The following is a 13119-nucleotide window of genomic DNA, read 5'->3' as shown; positions in this document are numbered from 1 at the left end:
GTTCTTCTATGAATCAAAAACTTTCACTGCCTCTTCATTTTACACGTCAGCTTTTATCTTTTCAAAGACAAAGGTCAGTCCTTACTCCAGTGTTAAAAACAGACTGAATTTCTTTCTTCATTCTCCAACACTCACGACATTTCAATCACGATGTTGTTTCTAAGCTCATACTTTGCTTTAAGAATGATGTACGTAATTAACCTGAAAGCATTTTTGATTCATCTTTTCTTCTGCCCACTAATAAGATTTTTTTTGTCCTAATTCCAGTTGTAATTTTGGGGGAACATCAGACTCCAACCTTGAAATTTCTTGAGAAGATTTTTTGAAAAGATGGAAAGGCTGAGGAAATTGATGGTTGCTGCTATAGAGAAAAGATATATCAATACTGCCTGACCAGCCAGTCTCTTCTACATTCTGTTTGGACAAAAGACTGTCTCTCAAATGTGGAAGACATCTCCTCTCCAAAATTCTCATTACATTCAGAACAAAAGATATAACTTCTTTTACCTGAGATAAATAAGAGTTTGGTCCCTCGATTGTTGATTCTGAAAAAAATCCACATTGTTTCTCAATCCTTTTTTCTCCTTTTTCAAGCATGAGCAGTGTTTCTTTTTGACACAAACAAAGCATAAGTCTCTCTGATTGACATGTCAGTCGCAGCCTCTGAAAATCATGGAGACGTGATACAGCTCCAAATCTACTCGCCTTTATAAAGTTTTGTCAAAGTGTGTGGTTCTGGCTGCCCTGGTAATATATATATACACTTTGTAAAACCGAGGATTGTGCAGTTAGTGGCTCTAAAATGGCAAATCACCTTACTATATATTTAAATTATATGTAAATTGGCTTCATTTTGCCATTTTCATGTTCAATATGCAGATCTAGTCCCTTGCTACCAATTATTCCAGATCCGCTGGAGTAGAGAGTGCGCTTATTGACTTGTCATGTATTGCTTTGACTAATCACCATTGGTCCTTTCTATTAGACTGCTCAAAGGAAAATACAGCTGCACTGAGATACAGAAAATACTGCTTTGTCCGGATATTGTTTTAATCCAGGTGAATTATTTTATTGTAAATATCATTTTAAAAAAAACATATTTAGTTTAGAGCATCAAGTTTATTTTAGTAAATTCTCAGTCTTGGAGAGTGATTATATTTTTGCTGGGGAAATATTGAAAGTATTTGTTACATTATTTGGACAGAAGAAAACTGCTGAAATAATCTGTCTGAATGTTATCTGAATATATAATTTTCAAGATTCATTATTTTATTATAATTGTCATACGAAAACAACAAAATGTAGTTCAGAACATCAAGATGATTACAGTAAATACTTGGAGAGAAATCATATTTTGGGATTTTTATCAAATGTAACCTTATTTTTAAACTAAACACGTATATGCGGTAAGCCAAAGATATTCATTTTGTCTTCTTATGTACTTTAACTTCTTGAGTTCTTTTTACAGACAATACAGTAAAGTAAAGTGTATTTACCTTGTTGACATGTTTTGGCTGCTGCTGCAAACCATCTTCAGAACTGTCACCGGTATTGGTGGTGGCGTGTTGTATATCACCTGTTGTTACTTCCTGTAGGCGTGGTCAGCGTGATGGACCTGGCAGGTCGCTTAGACTGACCACGCCTCCCTGCACCCAGTGTTCTCTGGAAGAGGGAGTCCCAGGTGTGAAAGGAGGAATGCTCCGTCATCACGGTTAATGCTGTTCGTGCTTTGTTTCCTGATTTCAATGGTCTGCTAATGTGGTTATTTCTTTTACAGTGGTCTGATATGGTGGATTCTAGGTTTTCCTGTTCTGCTTTGTCTTTTTGTGTTCTGGTGAGTCTCCCTGATGTTTCCTTTTCACATTCCTATTGGTGTTCCTTTTTTCGAATGTGGACTGCCTGTCTGATATGTGGTAGTTTTCACATTATATCCTCTTAATGTGAAATTGCATGTTAAAATAATAATTATAATTTTTATAGTAGTCTGTTTTAGTTTCAGTGAATGTTTTAAGATTCTTTAATTAATTATGTTTCGGTCTATTTTTCCAAAAACGCCTAACTAAGATGACTCTGAGTTTAAACAGAATCTGTTTCTGAACCCTTTGGAGCACAAACGATTCGCTGGACTGAGGCTCAGGAGTTTTGGCCTCTGCTGTCTTCCTACTGTACTCTCTACTCTAATTTGAAGCACAAGCACTACACAGAGGAAAGTCAGATTTCAAATTCCAATAAAATTTTTGGGGGTAAATATAAGGTTTAGCGGGTGTCTCTGGGGATGGCAGCAGAGGAGAGAGACAGCAGATTGAGCATTTGTTGGGTGTTAACAATTCCCATGTTAAAGTTGAAGCATACAGAAACTAATTAAGAAAATGTACAAGGGGCTGTATCAGCTCCCTCGGAACATGACCACGTAAGGATACTGCTGTAAGAACACATACATGAAGGTTGATGATTTGGTGAATACTAGTCCCTGGTTTTCTCCGTTTTAAGCATCTTTGTGATCCATGCTCCTGTCAGCGTTCACGAGCCTTTTCAGCAAAAACAAGCACATTTTATTACCATCAGCAATATTAAGGTCTGTCATCCACTGTTTTTCCTTGATGTTGTTCTTTTTATTACAGCAATCTCACAATTCCACACTTGAATGGGTTGAATATAATAACCAATAAATTAAAGGGTTGTGTAACGGAGTGCACGGTGTAACTTTTCAGGAGTTTCCCTCCAGAATATTTCACTTAGTATAGCGAGACACACTGAGACAAGCACATGATGCCACCAGGACATGTTACAGGTCAGATCTGTGGTGAGGCGAGCCTCCTCATCCTGAAAGCCACAGATAGCAGTGAATGCACCTGTAATGGAATAAATATAAGATAGATATGTTTAATACCATGCTACGAACATTTCTGACGAGAGGAGACGAGATTACATGGACTTCACTGGAGAACTGAGCCAAAGATACTTAGACTTTTGCACAGGTTTTAGTGCTCAGTACTAAATTATTCATGCACAAAGATGACAGACTTCTTATGCAACAGTTTCTATCCATAATTCAAGTATTTTTGCATTTTTTAAAGTGTTGCAAGAAAAGCTTTGGAAATGTAGACAGACTAATAATGCAGGATTACTCAAACATGTGTGAATGAAACAAAACACAACTCTAGGTATGTTTTTGGTGAAGTAACAACAACATGGTTTAAAGCTCACAAGAGTCAGGTTTGTCTAATGTAGAAGCTTTAAATCTTCAACTCTCGCTTATCACACCTTGGCTGCTTTGTCTTATCTTGAAACCGCCATGTTGTCATTGTATTTCCGGAATTTCCTTCTCGATCGATAAAGGCCCTATCTAATCTCATCCAATCTCCTGTTTCATTACCTGCTGCTGGTTAATCTACCTTTCTTCCCAAGTTCTTCTTTCAGAATGTTCCAAACTATATTTTCTCTACTTGTTTCCGAAAACCCAAACTGCAGCTACAGGATCAGATGCTGCCCAGAATGAATGAATAACTCCTGGACTCTAAAATGGCCTCTTCTTATTGGCCGTAACCATGGAAACACTTCTACTTCCCCTCTCATCCTTTGGAGAAATGGCCCGAAGCTAATGTAGGGATAAAACAACACATCATCTGTCAGTGCAAATCTCCTCTCTCTCTGAGGATGTGGTCACTGTAAAATACCCCTCAGGTCAGACTGTATTACAAAGCATTGGACAAGGAAGGCTAGGTGGCTTCGCTTTTCATGGGTTTCCTGGTTACACACGCCATTTTGAGGACTTTTTGCCATTCCAATGACAGAATACTTTGTTTTGAATTGTCACTATGGCTACAATCCTTAAGATCCTTGGATACATGTAAAAAAATAAATAAATAAATAAAAAATTTAAATGGGGGGCTCAGGTGGTAGAGTGGTTGTCTCATTAGTTAGAGGTTAGAAGTTCAACCCCAGCTCTGGCTTATCCATACTGTTATCGTGTTCTTGAGCAAGACAACTCACCTTGGCTTTAAAGTGAATGAATGATTAAAGGGACAGTCTGGAATTTTGCACATAGGGCCTCATTTCCTAGTGAGCTAGAGTGTTGGAGACGTGTAGAGACACTTTTTCAAAATATTTTATCCAGTCTGTGTATTTGCAGAGGTCGCTGGTGCTAGGCTAGTGCATGTCAATGGCCATAGTTAGCCTGACACTAAAAACCCACTCCACAAAACACCCGAAGCAAATCTATTATTACACCAGACTGTTGATGTAAATGTCTGTGTTGATAGAATAATGTTTGAAATAAAACTAAACCCTACATCACATGAATTGTCACATGTTGAGGGACTATTTTCTCAGGAGCAGGGGAATTTTACTTTGCTGGTAAGATAGGTTCTTGGGCAAGTTACTTCAAAACTGTAATTTACTACTTGTTACTGTCATTTCAAAGTAATGTGTTACATTACAATATTACTGCATTTAAAATGTAAGGCATTACTCTACTATTGCATTAATTTTTAGTTACTTTCACCAAAATAATTGTGAAGATGCCGAACTTTTGCACCATATACGGACTGAACTAGGACTAAACCAGGACTGAACAGAGGACTGAACCAGAAGAACTGAACCAGGACTGAACTAGGAGTAAACCAGTCTAAACCAGGACTAAACCAGAGCTGAACCAGGACTGAACCAGGTCTAAACCAGAACTGAACCAGGTCTAAACCAGAACTAAACCTGGACCAAACCTATGCAGGCACACCTCTGGCATTTCACTGCTGCTGATATCGCAGTGATTTTAGCAAATTTGTATGAAATAAAATGAAAAACCCACCACTTCAATCCAGGTTAAAAAAGCATTACTGACATTGGTACCAAATAAAATATTAAAATTGTTTCCCTGTAATGCCTTACATTACTGTGTTATAACAAAAAGCAATACATTACGGTAATTCGTTACTTTTATAATGTGTTACTTCCAACACTGGTGCTAGGTAATATCAGTCCGCTGCCAAGTTTTCTATCAGGAAGTACAACATGCTGCTGCTCATAAATCCTTCATAAATCCTTCAAATGCAAGGTTGGTTTTACTTTTAAAATTATTCTTTTGACACAGACATTCATATTGACATTCTGGCATTATAACTGTTTTGCTTCGGGTGTTTTGTGGAGTTGGTAAGACTGTTTTTAGTGGCAGGCTAACTATGGCCATTGACATGCATTAGCTTAGCACCAGTGACCTCTGCAAACAAAAGGACTGGATGGAATATTTAAAAAAGTGTCTCCACATGTCTCCAACACTCTGGCTAACTAGGAAATGAGGTTCTATGTCTAAAATTCTGGACTATTCCTTTAATGGTGGTTGGAAAAGCCATTGGCACAGATTTGCGGCCATGTCTCTGTCTCAGCTTCAAGGCAGTTGTGGCTATAGCATAATGTCAAAGAGCGACTACTGCAATGTAAAGTGTATTTAAGTGTCTGAAAAGTACTATATAAATCAAATACATTATTATTATAATATATAATATATATACATTGAAATGACTTGCCCATTAAGCTTCACAGCAAGATAGTCTCCAGTTCAATTTCCAGAACCTTTCTTGATGCAGTTTTCATAGTCCCTCTGTGCCTGTGTCTGGGTTGGTTTTTGAGCAGATACATGGCCATTTTAGTAGATTATTATTTTATAAAGGCTTTTTTGGCTAAAGGCTCCACTCCTATTGAGTATGACATCTTGAGTGTGTGACCTGTTTCTCTGTCCTTTGCAGGAAAATGGGAACTAAAAAGCAGATTTAAAGTGAGTCAGGCCTGATTAAAGGGCCCATATTACCCTATATTCTGATCTATGTTATATTGTATCTTCATCAGAAACATACCCAGAATTGTGTTTTGTGTGTTTGTTTACACATGTTTAACACACATTCATATTTAGGAGATCTTCTCTTGAACAGAAAAGACTCAAGATGTCATGTGGTAATATAGGAAGTGCTCCAATGTGTTTTTAAACTCCACACACCTTCACTAGAATCATTTGGATCATTTCAGCCCTGGAACTCAACTGAACTAAAGGTAAAAGGAAGCTGTTAACTTGAAAACTACATCTTCCTGAGATCACAGCCCATTGCAGCTTTGCACCCCTGCCTGGTGGGTGGGTTTGTCGTATTCGGCGTCCAATGACTGCGGATCCGGATGGCTGCCTGCCTACTTTGGGTTAACTCCACACCCCTCCCCTTCCCTGTTGCTAGTCCTGTGAAATGTTTGTACTGTGTTTTGACTATGTGGTGATGTGCAGAGGTGTTGTTTTTTTTTTTTTTTGCACTTCCCCAAACTATGCACTGATATCGGAACATGGTATGGGGCTTTTCTTTTTTTTTTTATCTCCTTCCCTTATCCTCTTGCTATGCTGCAGTGTTTATTCCTATCTGCTACCTATCTTCCAGTCCGGTCCATGTAATCTTCCTCATGTATTGTATTGTATGTTTGTAATGTACGGACGGGTGGAGAGGTCCAATTTCGATTCCTTTGTATGTTCATGTACATGTGAAGAAATTGACAAATAAATTCCATTATTCATTCATTTATCACAGAGCATTTTGAGCTTAGACAGACTAACAATAAAGGATTGCTCAAACATATGTGAATGAAACAAAACACAAGTCGGGGTATGGTTTTCATGAGGTAACAACATTTCAACATGACTAAAAGCTCACAAGTGATATGAGACCTTCAGTGTTTTATGTAGAAAAAAACTATTAAAGTAAAGCATATCCTTTATAGGCTAATATCAATAAGTACTTAAGATTCAGGATTAAGATCTACAGAAGGGTACAGGGCTGGGTTCCTGGCAGGGTGCCTTTACAACACTAAAGGATGAAAATACAATCGAAAATAATCAGCTTTTATAGATAGGCTTTGGTTACACAACACATTGAAAGGTTAAATCAATTCATGCTTAAGGAGGGTTTTTTGTACTTCGTTAGGTAAGCTCAGGTAATCGTCAAGGTAACAGTGTGCATAAAATCAACTCTTCTGTTCTCAATAAAGGAACACATGCTATGTTTTAATATAATGGGGGAGTTTTAAAAGGAGGCCGGGTCTCAAGGGTAAAAGCAAACTTCTAAAAGAGATAAATCAGGCTGCTTAGTTTTCTGTCTGTAAACTATTTAAAAAGAAGAATGGTATTTTGTACAAAGGAAGTTTATATACATTGTTAGGGACTTGTACTTGTGGTATAGTTGTGATCATAGCCAGACTGCAAAATCTGAAGCAACCTCAAAAATTGTGTGAATGCAATGAAATGTAAATGTGACCACCTTCCCACAGACCGTCCCCACACTGTAATGACTTATTAAATCGAAACCAACATTTTAATCTTTAGAAATCAATCCTCTCTAAACAAGGAGTAAACCAGAAGTAAACCAGGATTAAACCAGGAATCAGGATTAAAGACTAAATCAGGACTAACCCAGGACTAAATTGGGATTAAACTAGAAATAAACTAGCATTAAATCCAGACTAAACAAGACTAAACCAAGACTAGAACAAGAGGAATAAACCAGGACTAAATCAAACCTAAACCAGGACTGAAGTGGAGCAGAATCAGACTTAATCAACTAGACTGATCAATGAAGTCTAAACCAGGGTAAGGAAAAAATGGCTTAAAACAGGACTAAGCCAGGACTAAACCAGGATTGGACCAGAACTAAACCAGGACTGAACCAGGACTGAACCACAACTAAACCTGAACTAAACCTGGATTGAACCTGGACTGAACCAGGACTAAACCAGGGTTAAACCAGAACTAAACCAGGACTAACATTGTCTGCATGCACATGCATGAACACTGGATGAGCATGGTTCGGATCTGACTCACAAACAGGTGTCATGCTGACGGGAGAATCTGTGTAATTCACTTGTCACAGAGACTCAGTGATTAAGACACAAATGCATGTGGTCGACCAGGAAACAATTGCTTTATTTAGAGAACCCATAATTAGCAAAGCAGTAGGAGCTGTTGCCTTGGTACAGTTTAATAGGTTTTAGAATAGAGCGCATGGAGGGTCTATATATCTCTATGGGAGATTTACTGTTTTGGAAAGAAATGTTCAAATCTATGATCAACAAATCCTTATCATTACTGGTCTGGGATTAGTTCCACAAACTGAAGTCATTTCAACTGACAACAATCACATCCTTGGGGTTGAATAATGGCACCACTTTCTCAACATTATGAAAAACATATTTCACTTTTGTTCATTTGCACTGACAGAGAAGACGCTGAAGATTGGGACACTTTTGGTTTTATGAGGATAGGCCCAGTAATTATAGAGATATTAACTATAAACCAGGTCAACAAATCTGCAGTCTGAGGGTTACTGACAGCAAATTCCACCATAATATTCTAACCCGCTCCAACTCAGTTTTAAAGGTGCTCTACTTGCTTTTGCAAATGACATAGTGTTACACATGTTTTACTGCTGAAAAAAACCTAGGAAAAACATGCCTGCATTTTTCTGTGAGCAGGGTTGCCTTAATGGGACAGTTCAGAATTTTGGACATAGGGCCTCATTTCCTAGTGAGCCAGAGTACTATAGATATGTGGATACACTTTTTGAAATATTCCATCCAGTCCTTGTATTTGGAAAGGTTGCTGGAGCTAGGCTAGCGCAAGTCAACGGCCACTGTTAACCTGCCACTAAAAACAGTCTTACCAACTCCACAAAGCACCTGAAGCAAATCTATTATTACACCAGACTGTCCATGTGAATGTCTGTGTCAATAGGATAATTTTAGAAGACTTGCGCTAGCCTAGCACCAACAATCTCTTCAAATATAAGGACTGGATGGATTATTTCAAAAAGTCTCTCCACATATCTACAGTACTCTGGCTCCCTAGGAAATTTCTGAACTGTCCCTTTAACTTTGCACTGCAAGATGGATTCTTGTGTTATTTTACTCAACTCATGAGAATCCATCTTGGAGCACACCCACTGTAAAGATAACTGGGCGGGCGATCACGTTGCAATTTTGAAGTTTGTGCAGAAGCCAAAGGCGAAATGCCCAAACGAACCAAAACAAACATGGCATTGCTGACTGACATACTTCAGGTATGTTAGCGTCAATACAAGCTATTTAGTTTGTGAAAAACATGTAGATGGTAAGCGCTTTGTGCATTTGTAGGCAGGGAAGATGTCTGTGCTTTTCTGTCAACTGAATGTAATGTAAAGTTTGATTTTTCCGCTGTTCTGATGGTTTGACCAATCAGATTCAAATAGTCGCCATGACGTTCCGAGAGCCATGAATGCAACGCCTGCTCATTTCCAGTGGTAGATTTAGACCATAGCTTTAGTTAATGGTGCACTCAATAGTACAAGTGTGAGTGTGTTTTCTGCATTGATTATCACTGGGCTTGTTGATTCCCTATGGGCCTGGTCATTCACTGCGTTGTTAACAAAGGTGCAGTGGCTTGAGGCATAGCTTGGACCAGTAGACCTGAACTCAGCGAAACTTGGCTAAAGGTTAATGTGACTTCAGATGGAGCACAGCCCATGAGATGTATACGAGTGCAAAATGTCAAAGCAATTACAGTGGGGCTGGTGTTGGGAGGAGTGAGGATCAAAACTGTAACGGAAACATGGCAAGAGCAAAACCAATTATACTGCCTGGCAAATCTAGAATGAGATCTCTCTGGATTTTTTATACAGAGGGATGCCAGTCTGGTTCTGACGCCAACCAAACATGTTTGTGCAAGATTTGTTTATTTCAGTGATGAATATGAAACAAAAGGAGCTCATTCTCATTAGTCAGCTATTACATGTGTGCAATCGAAGTTGCTCATAGGTCAAGGGAATGTGCAGTTATTAATAGAAAATAAGACTGTGAAGGGCCTGCATGTACAGAGTGAAAAAAGTCCCTGTGGTGTATCATTTGTGGTTACTTAAAACTGACTCTTGTGAGCTTTATGCAATGTTATAATGCTGTCATTCACACATGTTTCAGTAACCACCTATTATTAGTTTGTTTACATCTCCAAAGCTCAAAACGCTCTGTTGCATTTTGTCATGTCTTTATGTGATTTTCAAGTGAACAGCCACCTTTCACCTTTAGTTCAGTAGAGATTGGCAATTCCAGGGCTAAAATTATCCAAACAATTCTAATGAAGGTGTGTGGAGTTTAAAAGCACAGTGGAGTACTTCCTGCATTACCACATGACATCACGTGGTGGAACAGTGTGTTTTCAGTTTGAGAGATGAACTCAGCCTAAATATGCAAGGTTTGTGTGTTAACCAAGTGTGAATGAAACAAAACACAACTAAAGGTATGTTTTTGATAAGGAAACATTATAACATAGATATGAAAATAGCAAAACATGGTCCCTTTAAGTTTCCACTGATGTTTTATAATTAAACTACACTACACAGCATCGTACTCTATCACAGACCTAATTCCAAGGCTTCCGTTCACTCCCGTCCCCTCCTGGAACTTTGCATTGGTTTTATTGAACTTATCTGTCCAGCAGCCAACAAGTAATTCTCTTCTTATTGCACAAAGGGAAGACAAGAGCCCCATTATGGAGCCTTTACCCTGGATCGCTTTCCTATAACCACATGTTTCTGTCCTTTCATCCTATCTTTATCTATGTAGCCTGTTCTAAATGGGCGAGGAGTTGTCCAAGCTCTGAAGAATTAAATAAATTCCAAAAACGTGGCTTGGGGCTGTATAGAAATTAATCAAAGAAAAGAACTCTCAAAAGAATTAATTAAATCTATCATTTAAAGGTGCATTGCGTAATTTTTCTGGTGGAGGGTCCGTCAAAAGCTTTTCTTCATGGAGATGTTATTGCTGTGTCTGGAATGTTTCACAGTGTGGCATTCAAACCAAACCAGACCAGGTTACAGGTCAGATCTGTGAGGAGGCAACTCCACTCACAGTCAGAATACCAGGTTTTTGTGACTGTAATTGAATACATGCAAGGTAGAGCTGTTTAATGTCATATTGTGGAATATCCTAAGCAGAATAATGACATATCCATAGAAACAAGAATGTGACGGACCCCCAACAGAAAAGTTACACATTGCACCTTTAAAAACTTTCTGAACGTTCTGAATTATATGACTGTTCATCTCAAAACAAGTATTTTTTAACTCATCTGAATATTGTCTGTGTAATCCCTTAGTTGTCCAGGTATGATAGCATTGATGATCCACAGCAAAAGAAAAATTCTGTTCTGTCAAGTGGACAACAGTTTTAGAGTGAAGACTTTCTGCTGCTCATTCAAGCTCTGTGCACATTAATGCTGTGGATCCAAACATCATTTTCACATGGGAATAGGCCAAGGAGAACAAATTGGTCTTCTGATTGTGCAGTAATTATAGGAGAAGGCAACTCCGGGTAGAAGTCTTCAGGAAGCCCACACACACTGACATATACCTGCTTTTTGATTCACACCATCCACTGCAACACAAACTCTGAGCTATTTGAACATTACAGCACAGGGCCCAAGTGGTTCCTACAAGCACAGAGGGAAAAAACAAAGCAGAGCATCACTTCATTTTTGTCAATATCGCCCACCTGAACCTTTCGTACACTTGATTCTTCATATTGGGTATAAAGATAGCCCTGCTGCAGAGTAGAACTGATGCAGTGTTTTAGATATACTTTTTAGTAGATATAGATATATGATATATTTGTGTACAATGCATTTGTCTTATATGTTTATTAATGCTAGCAAATACTGTGCATAGGCCTATAATTATCTATCAATCTTTGAGCCCTTTACAACACACAAGGAGACCAAAGTGCTTTCTATTAAAATCAACACAATATAAAACATGCAAAATAGTAAACTTTATAAATAAATATAACAAATGCAAAGTGCAAAATGCCAGTGCATTAATGAGTGTTAAAAGTATTAGTCATCTGTAATTATGGCACTCAGTGAATATATTGTACCCCTGAAGAGAATCATTGCACATGGAGGCAAACCATAAATACTCACCTAAAATAACAACAGACCATAAGATCTTGGTTGAAATGGAGGTTGTCGCTTGTCTCCATGGAGATGTTATTGCTTTCCACAATATGGCATTAAACTGTCTAGAATTTATTGGTGCAAGGGTGTAGGTTTGCACAGGGACTGTGGGGACATGTCACAACGAATATTTGGGGAAGACAAAATAGTCCCTACCAATATTTGCCATTTTATTTTAATAAACAAAAATATAAATTTCTTCTGATATTTTTCGAAACTCAATAGTATTAATTTAACAAGTTTTCGTTCACATTTTGTTTATTAGACGTTCTGAGATGTACTCAGTGATATTGTGACAGGGTTACCCATGTTGGATTTTCATTGGCTGCAACAGAGTGATGTCATTAGTGGAGCCAGGAGCCTAAACTGGGGAAGTGGCAGGACAGGGCCAGCACCTGAAAATGGCAGCTTGAGCAGGTGTGAGTGAAGATGCTGCACACCAAACTTTGAAAAACTTTTCAAAAGGAACTTTCTTGGCTTCATCTTCAAATAAACTTTCCTTATAATGAGTCGCCACAGAAAAAAGAGCAACTATTACCACAAGTGCACCTCCAAAACAGAGCCCTACTCGTACGCTGTTTAGCAGCGGGACTCTATTGACAATATTCCATGGAAAAATGTTCGGACATTTCTTCACAAATATCTCATCACCAACAAGCAAAGAGAAATCTGATACAAACTTCTACATCACTGTTATCCACTAAAGAATAATCTTCGGGCAATGGACACAAACTGTACATTTTGCGAACTGAAAAATGAAACCACCTCTCACTTATTCAATGCACAAGATCCCAATAATGCAGCGGTTGTATTATTTATTTTGAGAACAAAAATATTATATAGGCTAATGTTATTTGTTATCTGGAATGTTTTTCTGTTGCACAAGAGCCTAAAATGTTCTTAACATCTGAAAAAAGTAAAAAGTAAAATGTTGTTAAAGTAACCTGTCAGTTGGTTTTCATGGGGGGGTTGGTCTTACCAAATGCTGAGACCAAATCTTCACCCTTGAACAGGTGTTTTTATTCATGAGAAAAACCTGTATTTTCACTGTGAGTGGGTTTGTGTGTGTCTGAAGAGCTCTGACCTGTACCATGCCCTGATTGAGTCACTTGCTT

The sequence above is a fragment of the Boleophthalmus pectinirostris genome, unplaced genomic scaffold (genome assembly GCF_026225935.1).
Source record: "Boleophthalmus pectinirostris isolate CB_2022bp ecotype Guang Dong unplaced genomic scaffold, ASM2622593v1 HiC_scaffold_10, whole genome shotgun sequence".
In the NCBI taxonomy this organism is placed as follows: domain Eukaryota; kingdom Metazoa; phylum Chordata; class Actinopteri; order Gobiiformes; family Gobiidae; genus Boleophthalmus; species Boleophthalmus pectinirostris.
This window is presented reverse-complemented; position numbering follows the sequence as displayed.